Here is a 12,282-nt window from a genome sequence, read left to right as displayed (position 1 = left end):
AGTTTAGGGGTTCTAAAAATACATAATTATGTATGTATATATTATATATGTGTATGTAATTACGGGATTCTATGTTTTACGGGAAACTCAATCCAAAGTACCTCACAAAGATACTTTCGGTTGAGTTTCCTGTAAAACTTAGAACCTCGCAATTATATAACAAATATAATATATACATACACAATTATGTATTTTTAAAACTCTTAAGCTAGAACCCTCATTGGAAGTGCCATTAGGGCATCTCCAATCCCACTATATTTTTCACTCTAAAATAAAATAGAGTTTAGAGCAAAAATGTTACAATGGTACTCTATTTTTCACTCTATAATAGAGTGAAAAATGAGTTTACTCTATATATATAATAAGTTTTTTTTTTGTTCATTACTCTATTTTCCACTTTAAAATCGAGTACCATTGGAGTATAATTCAATACTCTATTTTAGAGTGAAAATAATAGAATGTCTAAAATAGAGTAAACTATTAGAGATAGTCTTAGAGCAACTCTGATCTCTCACCATTACTTTTTACCAAGTATATTAATAAAAAATAAAAAAGTGGGAGAGAGAATATAACATCATCTCTTCCTAAAAATTCTATTGTACATAAAATTCTACACATGTTTTTTTATAAATGGTTGAATTGGTTTTCACAATAAATTTTAATTACAAAATTAAATTATATTTAGATATCTTAGAATACTAAAAACTCTTAATATTCAATGGAGAGCATGTCCACGTCCTAAAAATAAATCAACCAATCAGGGACAAGTTTTTCGAAACGTCATTTACTCATAACATAAGATGAATAATGATGGGCTTCTTCATGTGGCCTGAAATTATTTTTGTTCTGGCCCAAAACGAACCCACTTGAGTAACCCTAACCTCCGATTCGATTGCAGCTTTGATCGATTCACCTTCAGTGACTTCGTCATCTTTGCTTCGGCTTCTTGCAACCTCCGTTACCGCAATCACCTATTATCAATCAATATTTTTCTAAACTTCTCTCTTTATGAATTCGTTTCCCATCCCTCTCTATCTCATCCTTTATATACTGTTTTTCCTTTCCTTGCTCAAATCAAGCTCAAGCGATGGCCATGAAACCAAACAGCAAGTCCATGTCTCCTCCGCCAAGTTTTGTTCTTCAAAGATATCCCACCAGGTCCCCATGAAACCCAGTTACGCTATCGTCTGATCCATTTCTGGGAGGCTCGAAACCCAACAAAAAGAACCCTTACTGGTCTGGAAATGCTCCTCACAAATTTAGTTTCCCCTGATTTTATTTTAATTATCGTTGTCTTTTTTAATCTCTTTTAACAACACATAATAAACACATCATCGTCCATGTTGTTCTTCACATCGTCTACAGGGAACTGTTATTCAAGGATTCATTCCATCAGGACGTTTTCATAAATATTTACCTGACATGAAACAAGGATCAGTTTACAGACTCTTCACCTTCTACGGATTCAAAAGCAAACCGGTATATTGTGTTGCTGATCATAGTGTAACCGTTTCTTTCTCATACTACTATGTCATGTCGGTTCTTGAGGACAGTTCCTTTTGACGAAGACCAGTTCCGGTTCCATTCATATGAGAATTTTGAAACTAATTGTGACCTCAAAGGTGACCTTCACGGTAAGCTCTCTAATATTTCATATCATCTCTGAGTTACATTGTTTTATGATTGGATGTAGTCTTTAGCTTTTGTTCCTGCATTTAAAATATAGAAATTAGTTCAATACAGAAATCTTGATTCTTTCTAAAATAATGTTATTAGTTCAAATTTTTAGAGTTTTGGTTTCTCTTTATACTATTTTAATCATTTTCTGAAGTAACTCTTGGAAGAGCAGCCTGTCAATGAATGAATATTGGGTTTGTAAAGTTTAGTAGAAAAACTTATTAACCTTCGACCTGGGCTTACGTTGATCATCCAAGCGTAGCTTAGTCGTAATGGAATTTGTTGTCAACGTTAATTGAATGTGTGTTCAATTTCAGGTGGTGATAAAATATTAGATTTTTTTTATTTTGGAGCCATTTAACTTATACTCTTCCTGAACAATGTAATAGATATTGTTGGCCACATGAAGCTGGTCAATGGACAGAATTTCATTGAGCATCTCATCATTGACGAAGTGGAAATAGCAACCTGCTGCGTCTTTTGGTTCAAGTGCAATCACATGAGTACGTGTTTTCTTATTTTTTAGTCACCACCTCTCTGTACTTCTCTTAACCCCGCTAATGTTAATCTTTTGCAGTGGACCTGTGATGAAGCTCTACTTTTGGGACCAGACTGTAACAGACTTCTGCAAGAAATTCAAATCCTATGAAAACATTCCCACCGTGCTTTTGGTCACGACTGATAACACAAAATGTCTAAGAGGTTACCATTTCTCTCTTTAGTATGACATATTCACTGATAACTATGACGTAATATATTTTTCAAATAGTTTGTCATCATTTGCTAATGTTATACTAATTTATTCACCATTCCAAAAATGTCTATGCTTCTATTTGTGATGTCATACTAGGCGTTTTTTTTTGTTTTGTCATTGGTTTCTATCCAAGTATCTGCTCATAAAAAAAGTATAGTGTAATCAATAATTCAAATTTATTTTTACGATCACATAACAACGTAAACAAGCTGGTTAGCACGCATCGGATGCTCCCAACACCAAATAACATATTGGAAATACCTAACCATCTCCAAAGTAATAAACACTCTGACTTTTTTCTCTGTATATTACTCTGCATAATTAAGTATATGTGGTTACTGAACCTGCCTCCTTTTTTGTTTGTTCAGATTGCAACTCTGACAGGTTACACATACTGACTTATGTTGCTTGCGGTATCTCCTGATGGAAAACGAATGCAAACGGAGCAGGAGATGAAACCTTAAGGTTATGTTAGAATATATGATTAGATATGTAAATATCTTCCCGTCCATGAAAGATCAGGTAAAAATCAATCAACTTAATTGCATTAACAAAATAATATTTTAAGAGGAAATCACTTGATCTTTTTGTCTCTGGCTGATTTGGGATTATATACCCGTCTGATTAATGTGATTTAAAACAACATGAGCTGGTTCAACAGACTCAACATGACAACATCAGCGTGTTCTCATTTGCTCCGCCAAGACATTCTCACCGTTGATCAGTGAATTGGGGTCCCAGTCTGGGTGAGAAGTTCTGGCTTGAGGCTTTTGAACATGTGAATCAATTGGAAGCTCTCAATCTTACTTTGACTATAATAGAGAATTTGGAGCTTCTTGAAGGGTTTTGCGGTTCTCCCCTTTACTTTAAATGGAGGCAGAATATTATATCAGATTCCTCGGGAAATGTATACAGTAATGTTGTATGTAGTAGTAACATTAGACTGTCGCTCATAAATTACATCTAGCTCAGGGAAAAATTAGTTAAATTAGTATTAATGTAACAATAAATATTATTGTAACAATAATTATTATTGTATGGAAACTGGGAAGTTATCGTACTTCACCATGTACCCTAAGAGGAGCATATGTTTGAAGGCTTTTCAACAACATCAACTGGAAGATAGAAGTGGGTGAACTGGTACCATTGTGTGGTGAGCAAGCGTGATCAATGAATAATGGTTTGATGTATGGGTTTATGCCTTGGGTTTTACATAGCTGATGTTGCTAATTTAAGCTGCTACAAAAAGCATAAAACCTTGGCTGAAGTGAAAAACTAATATGACGCATAACTGGCTTCACCTATCACACCTGTTAAGTTGTTAACAAAACATACATTTTGTAAATCCATTTTAATGATATTTTTCTAATTGTTTTTAATTCAAATATCAGGTATGTGATGCAAATCACTAGAAAAATGGTGTAATTGCCAACTTAGAGCACAGAAATTACACAAATAATTTGGTACACATATTTTTAAGAAAGGGAAAATCGCATTTTAAACACTGAGAGTGTCACTTTCTAGTATTTTAAACACTGAAGTTTTTCGGCTTGCACTTTAAACCTTCAAAGTGACATTTTTATCATAACAAACCTAATTTAATGGAATTTAAAATTGATTTTATTACTAAAAAAATGCTTTTTCTAAAAATTAAAACTTCTCAAAAATCCTTAGAAAATAGACGACCGATACTATTTGTTTTACAGGTTAAAATGATGAGATGCCGGTTTTTTTTTAAAAATGTAATTAATAAAAATACATAAAAATTCGAATAAAATTAGAAAAAATTGTGAAAAAACTAAAACAAAATTCAAAAAATCTAAATTTCAAAAATATAAAAATTAAAATTTCAAAATTAAAAATAAAATAAAATATTAAAAATTATAAAAATTGAAAATAAAATCTAAAATTAAAATGTCAAATTTAAAAACTAAAATAAAAATTAAAAAATTAGAAAAATTGAAAATAAGATCTAAAATTAAAATGTCAAATTTAAAAACTAAAATAAATTTTAAAAATTATAAAAATTGAAAAATAAGATCTAAAATTAAAAATTCAAACTTAAAAAAAAATTGTAAATATTTAAACAAAAAATTCAAACTTGCTACCATAAAAAACCATTTTTTTATACCTCTGGTATCCGAACACCTTATGTAGCCCAACTAGCATTTAAGTACACCTCTGCGGAGAGCATCCCGGGGGGGGGGCACCGATTTCACCCATGTTAATTGATGATGGCCACACGCGGGGCTAATAATTTTCTCAATTAGATTATTTAGAGTTTTTGCCCCAAAAAAATTTTCAAAGAAGGAAAATGGCCAAAATATTTCATTAAAGATGCAAAAGACTCTTATACCCTAGATATATAAATACAAATAAATAAATAAAAAAATTATTATTTTTTAATATTTTTGAATTTATAGAATTTTTAAATTTAATTTTAGTTTTTTAAGTTTGACATTTTAATTTTAGATCTTATTTTTGAATTTTTATATTTTTTGATATTTTATTTTTAAGTTCGAATTTTTTTTTTTCCAACTTTTTATTTTTTGAATTTTATTTTAATTTTTGTATACAATTTTCACAATTTTTCACAATTTGTTTTTAATTTTATTCAAATTTTTATGTATTTTTATTAATTATTTTTTAAAAACGTCACCTCATCATTTTAATCAGTAAAATGAACAGTATCGGTCGCTTATGAATAGGAAAACGTTGTTTGAGGTTTGTTATGATAAAAATGTCAATTTGAAGGTTTAAAGTGCTAGCCAAAAAACTTTAGTGTTTAAAGTGTTAGAAAGTGTCACTTTCAGTGTTTAAAATGCGATTTTTCCTTTTAAGAAACACAAGTAACAATTAAATTATAGTTATGTGATGTACCACCCAAATTTTTAAGAAACACAAAGTAACAATCAAACTATAGTATATGTGACGTACCGCCCGAGTGTATATCGACAGTGGGCTAACACATTTTCTTGGCATTGACTGCACATATTTTTTAAAAAAAAATTAGATCATAACTAATCCTTAATTAATTATGTATTCATCTCATGTTGTGGTTCACCATCGTATATAGATATAGGCACATTTATCTGAAATAAAAAAACCGAACCAAAGAACCATGTTCAGTTTGGGTTAAGGATCCTATCAATTACCTCAGCAAATCCTATATCTATAGAAGCGAAAACCCAAAATGAAACTGAAACTGATAACTGAATGAATATATTTTTATAATATAATATATAATTATAAAAATTAACTATGTTTAGATTTTTTTTTTTAAACAAATGTTTCTAAAATACTATTTGTAAAACAAATTACCCAAATATTTTTTATCCAACATATTTTAAGTTATCCGAGGTTTATTCAAAACCTGGAAATATGATATTTAAACTGAAACCTTTTTTTACTATTTAACCCGAATCAACCGAATAACCGGAACCAAATTAGATCCAAAATTATCTCGGATATTAGCCGGTTCCTAACCATGTTACCCAAACTGAATCGAAAACCGAAATAGCTAAACTGAAATCAAACCAAAATTTGTAAATTCTCGAATAAATCTTATATTCTAGAACCAAAAAAAAAAATCAAAGCGAATCGATACAAGAAATACATGTGCCTATATTTTGTTGGAGAATAATTGTTTTTGCACATTCATAATTCATATTTATATAACATGGATAAAATATATAGGTGTTACATAAATTAAATAAAAAAATATTAGTCAACGCCCGGGAAAATCCCCAGTTAATATAACAATATGTAGAGACTCAGTTTAAAGATACCATCAGTAATTATGCTTCAAGATGTAAAAGTTATGCATCTATATTATTAAAAGAGAAGTACCCATTAAAAAATAAAGTTCGTTACCAATTCTAAAAAATACCCCTAAGTTTTCTAAATTATTTGCGCTCTCATGCCAATGAAAATTAAATTAAATTACATATTTTAATGCTTGTCTTTTTCAGTTAGATTAATGAGTTTGTCTTAATCAAATTTAAATTTAATGTCATTAAATTAAACTTTTATTTTTTCTTTAAACATGTATAACTAATTTATTATCTTTTATGCCACTAGGTCCGTGTCTGCGCTACGCGTGGATTATCTGATTAATAATTTTTTAGTATAAATATATAATATTTTTTGATAACTTTTTCATAAAGAAAGCTTGGAAAATAGTTTGAATTTGAAAAATTTCAGCCTTCTGTATCAAACCTTCTAAAGTTTCTGCATGTGATTTGATAATGTAAGACCCCCAAATTTCATCGTAATCATTGTGTTCAACCGTCCTTTTTTGGAGATGTCGATGTGGATCCATTCGAAACATAAAAATAACTGGTGTAGTATTTTCAAATAATTCGGTAAAGATTAAATCTACTTAAAATAGATAAAATGTGCTAAAGATAAACAACCATGAATTTCTTTAAGTGAATCTAAATAAAATATGTAAAAAAAATTTTAATGAAATAAAGATGAGTTAAAAGGTAAAAATTGTTTTTTGGTAAAATAGGCAAAGGTAAAAAATTTTATTGTTTACAAATACTACATATAATTTTTAAAATGGTTGTTGGGGAAAAAATCCTACCAAACCTTTTGTACTTGAAAAAAGGCAAAACAAAAGGTGGAAGACAAAAGTGTTTCAAAAAAAAAAAAAGGTGGAAGACAAAAAGAAACCAAAGATAAATCTTATGAAAGAAGGTAACAACTTCGATAAATATAGATAATGGTTCCATTAAGAAACCATGGTTTGGGTTGGTGGATTGTGGCTGGTTTAGCGACGTCTCGTACTTAGCTTTCTCCTGCACGTCACTCTCTATGCTAGATGCACTTGTCTCAGCTGAAGACCAAGTGCTGCGAGCTCCACCTATGGCAGTGTTGCAGACTTGAACTGCTCCAAGAGCATGTGCTATTTCAACAACTGCATCAGATAGGGCTGCTACTACGACTCTTATAAGTGGCAGAACAGAAGGACAAACACCCTTTGTCACATTTATGGTTTGTCTCTTTGCTGTAAAGTTGTAGCTGGGGACTTTGAATTTGTGTGTTTGACCAATTGTATCCATTCATTGTAGAGCTGGCATCTCATGGTTAGCACCCATGTCGCCATTACGCTGCCATATCAAAATGTTTAAGTCAGTTTGTATTGTTTGGGAGGTGAAATATAAGATGAGTATGAGTAACCTCACCATAGTTGTCAAAAAGCTCTGATGCATGCCTCCCAATTAGCTCAGGACCAGCATTACCAATGAGCACAAAAGTTGCCTTCTGGCCACTTTCGTAGACGGAGACCTCGGCATGAACATGGTACCTGTTACAAAGGGAAACCATACGTGAACAAACATGCTAAGCTAAAGTGAAAGATAAGGGTTGTGTAATGTACATTACAATTCCAGTGAAGTTGAAGTCTCCGCATTTTTTGGAAACATAAATGAAGTTGGCCCTCTGTTAGCTTTAGTATGGCAGTCGCTGCAGGCGATGTAATACCACACCTTGTTCTGGTTGACGCATCTGTTGTTGTGATAAAATCAAAAGAGACCATTTACAATTGGTCAAAAGTTGTTGTTAAATGTACTTACGATGTATGCTTTATGGGTCAACCAGACTTTTAAAAATTACTTGAACTGGTTCTTGTTTCAGAAAGTCGAAGATCTCTCCAATAGTAAGGGTCTCCCTCCATTTTGGTTACTTCCGTCACATCGAACGTCGCAGCAATGTGTGGATTTGCCGCCAATCTTGAACATGTTTCATGAATCAAATGCACTCAGAAATATTAATTGTATTACATATAAATACTTACCATGTTCAGTAGTCTATGGTAGGAGCCAACTCATTGTGGAATAATACATTGAGGACATTGAGCTGAGGGAAAGGTTTATTAAAAATGATTGCAACGGCCAGAATCACAAATATGGGAACTTAGTTTGCTGTGTAAAGGTGGTATAAGCTCGTGCAGGAAAAAAGTGTTGTTCATAACCAAAATGTGGAGACGTTTAAAGACATAGATGGGATCTTAGATTCATGCCTTTGGCGAACTAAAAATTGCAATAAAATCGTGCATGATAAATAAAGATGTTCTTGACCAAAACATGGAAACTTCGTACCTCCATTTTATGTTTAGTGTTCACTGTGGCTACTAACAGAACAGCAGGAGAGGCGAGACTTTCGTTGAACTTGATATAGAACTCCTTAGCAGCCTGGTCCAAGAGGTAGACGTTAATAAGAAGTCCCCTGAGATTGCCAATTATAATTGTGGGACAGTTACAGACATATACGTGCTAAGGCTGGTGGTAATATGTAAATATGTAATCGTATCTGCTCACTCTTTAGGATGTAGGTGAACTAAAACTCACCGAGAGCTGGCACCGTCTACTCCATCCAAGACCGCGTGTTCGTTGAGATAGTGTCCATTGATGACCTCATGTGGCCGACATATCTGCAACACAGTTAGAGAAATTAGTCAAGTTGAGGTACTTCTAAGATAAATGTTTCCATGAAATCAAAAATCACAATTAGCTACAAACTTTTGGAATGAGTGGAACCTGAACTAGTCTCTCTGAATCACAATCGGTCCAACATAACAAATTCTTATGTGTTGTGTTAGATTCGGGCTTAATTATTGGCTTCCAACTTAAAACCAATTGGTGATTAGTGGATTGGCCCTAACCCTTTATATATTACTTAATGTCCCTTAGAATTCCCGATGTGGGATATATATATCCCTAATACCCCTCCTCGAGATGATAGCTCTTATCAGCCAGAAATCTCGGAACTTTAGAACATTTATACTCGGTCGAGCGAGTTTAACACAACCTTTATACCCGGTTGGAAGGGTTAAACGATCTTTATATCCGGTCAGAATGGTTAATTTTAATTTTAATTAAGAGTTTAGGGTATTTAGGATCTGGGCTCTGATACCATGTTAGATTCGGGTTTAATTATGGGCTTCCAACTTAAAACCAATTGGTGATTAGTGGATTGGCCCTAACCCTTTATATATTACTTAATGTCCCTTAGAATTCCCGATGTGAGATATATATATCCCTAATATGTTGTTATTTTCATATCTTTTTCGTAATGATTTAATCGGCCATTAACTTTATTAGCGCTTCCATATTTCAAAGTTGTGGTTATTAGTGTTTACTTAGGTATTTGTTAGTATATTAATCAAATAGTGGAAGGAAAAAATATTAATTTAGGAAAAATCTAACACTTTATAACCAGGCATTTGTGGCCCGATGGTAAAAGACTCACGGCTGTGAGTTCCACCACCTAGATTCGAGTCCTGACCACCATTGATTAAAATAAGATAAAAATGACGGTCTTCCTAAATGCCTTCGGCGGATTTTCCGGCTTAGTTCCGTTAGAAGGTCATTAGGCGCTACTCGATGGTTTTAGAATTTTTTAAAACATTTTACACTCGGATGTTGTTGAGTTAATTTTATTATGTATGCTATATTGTAAGGCAAAAGTGAAGAAGCTCGTAAGCTAAACTTGTAAAAGGAATGCATGCATCCTATACTTTAAGATTAGTGATTGGCCAGCACTTAACGCGGAATGTTGTCTTTGTTATTTGTATGTAATGATTATTTTCATGGGTTTAATAATCTTGTTTTGCGTGTATTTGATATTATATTGTTGGATAATTTTGCTATTATAAAAATCGTCATTGTTGCTATTATAATTTTGCTATGATCCTTCAGTCTACTAACATGTCTAACAACTGTTTGAACTCATTTTTTATTTTGTTTTATATATGTTGTCCATAGTGATTTGAATTATGCTAATCTTTGAAATATGTATGCTATCATGTTTGCATTAAATTTTGTCTTTGTTGGGTTTTTTTTGAGAAAAACACGATTTTATAACTTTGCGATCGAGTATTGACTTCAAGTTTCACTTTGCAATCGAATATAGGCGTTCATATTGTTGTTGAATTAGGTAATATTATTAAAAGGAAATTCAATATATTTCTGACACTAAAACTTTATATTTTTTTTGTTTAAATAACTAACACAAACTTTTAACAACGTTTGTAGTAGAAACATGTGACACTGTCAAACTTTTAACATTTTTTTCTTTTAGAACTTCGGGCAGGATTAATATTTTATAAGTTAACATTTAAATTTATATTGTACTTTGTATAAATTATTGTTAAACATTTGGCCTCTGCACCAAATTTTAGCAAAAAAAAAAAAAAAAACATTTGGCCTCACCATGCACATTTTAATTATTTTATTTCTGTATGTGTTTATATGGTTACTATAAAAAAAGATCACATCGTATATTGCTGCTGACATTTGCTCACTACAGAAAACAGAAGAAGAAATAACGTATATTTTTAATCATTATTATAATCATTTACTTTTTTTTTCATGGTGGAAAATTTGGTTTACAGGAAAGTAAATGAATAATAAATGGTTGACAAAAAAAATGAATAATGATTTAGTCTTTTCTATATTTTGTAGGAAACTATTAAATATAAAAGATAGGTGCTCTTTCGAAAAAAATAAAAGCAGCACTTAAGTACTAAAAGAATTAACTTATTGTAGTAAGAAGCTTACTCCATATAATAATGTTTTCTTTTGTTTTCATTTTATGGCTTCTTGGTGTTCCCAAGCTTTCTATCCGCAATCTCTTTTAGTGTCATGTATGTATGCTCATATCCTCAAAGATATTACGTCGTTTGTAAACTCCTATCATCAGTCATAAGACTCGTCCGGCTTGTCCGCAGCTGCTAATCTTCAGTTTTACTCAGCTCCAGATTCTTCATCGTGTAACTTCTGCTTTTGCAGCTTCGTTTTGATACTCAGTGAAATCCGACCAACGACCCTTTCATGTCACTGAAAGAAACGAATTGGAGCAGCAGACACATCTTTTAATTTGTAACTCTGTTAAGCGGGAGATTGTCTTCCAATAGCTTTTGGAAAATGAAAACGAAAAATGAATGACCTCAGACAAAATGGCAACGTTAGAAGTTAGAACATTGATTGATCCAAGCTGCAAAAAGAGGGGAATGTACCTTTAGATTGACACCAAAGAGTTTCAGATCAGTTGTGGCTTTATCATCTCGGATTCAAATGAAGCCTGCAATGAAAATAAAGACAGATAAGAGAGAAATATCGTGCAAAGAACCTTATGTAAATTTAAATCCAATTTGTTAATGTACAAATGTCAAACTAAATGCAAAGTACAACACTGCGAAAGGAAAATTTTACGGAAATTCGTATGTCTCATATGGACCAATGGTAATATGTAACTCCGAATCATACATAAGTTGATAGAAGCTTAAAGTTATAATGTGAATGACTCAATGGCAAACTCCCAAACACAAAATTGACTTGATAATAAATAACCAGAGCTCACCAGACAAAACGCATTCTCTTATGAAACACTTCTTATCTATAAAAATGAATAGGCAAAGAAGAGGTACCAAGTCCATCCATGCAATGTCTGACTCATAGTAGTCATTTGAAAGGGCTGCTTCAGTTTTTCTGCGCAGTAGCTTCTGCAGACTATGGAAAAACATTATAAAGTAATTCAATACACAACGACACTGGAATGAGCAAATATCTTTTATATGGTAAAGATAAGAAACTGTATGATATTTTACCTCTGTGAAGTGACCAATTATCCAACTTTGTACAAAAGTTCAGAAGCTTTTGTGAGGAAAGGTCAAAACAGAGGAAAGAGGGTCTTATGGAGTGGGGAAGATGGGGGAGACGTATATTCCGACGATCGGAGGAATCACAGATTCCACTTGACCTGTTGCACGTGATCAAAATAATTTATACAATGAATTTCATATACTGATTTTAATAGTGTTATATACTAAGTCATAATATAATATT

General features: G+C 32.0%; 1 long non-coding RNA gene across 2 annotated transcripts; it reads right to left on the bottom strand.

Annotated features, from left to right (window-relative positions):
• Positions 1–11,184: 11,184 nt before the first annotated feature.
• Positions 11,185–12,251, bottom strand: LOC106371055. 2 transcript variants are annotated; one of them, XR_007326157.1, is made up of 4 exons: positions 12,045–12,251; positions 11,865–11,946; positions 11,454–11,518; positions 11,185–11,351 (listed from the first exon to the last, which is right to left on the bottom strand). It is a non-coding gene; the product is annotated as an uncharacterized LOC106371055 (long non-coding RNA). The 2 variants fall into 2 exon arrangements; XR_007326156.1 differs by having other exon boundaries at positions 11,185–11,274.
• Positions 12,252–12,282: the final 31 nt, after the last annotated feature.

The sequence above is a fragment of the Brassica napus genome, chromosome C7 (genome assembly GCF_020379485.1).
Source record: "Brassica napus cultivar Da-Ae chromosome C7, Da-Ae, whole genome shotgun sequence".
Classification (NCBI taxonomy): Eukaryota; Viridiplantae; Streptophyta; class Magnoliopsida; order Brassicales; family Brassicaceae; genus Brassica; species Brassica napus.
Note: the sequence above shows the minus strand (reverse complement) of the source record. Positions and strands in the feature narration are given on the sequence as shown.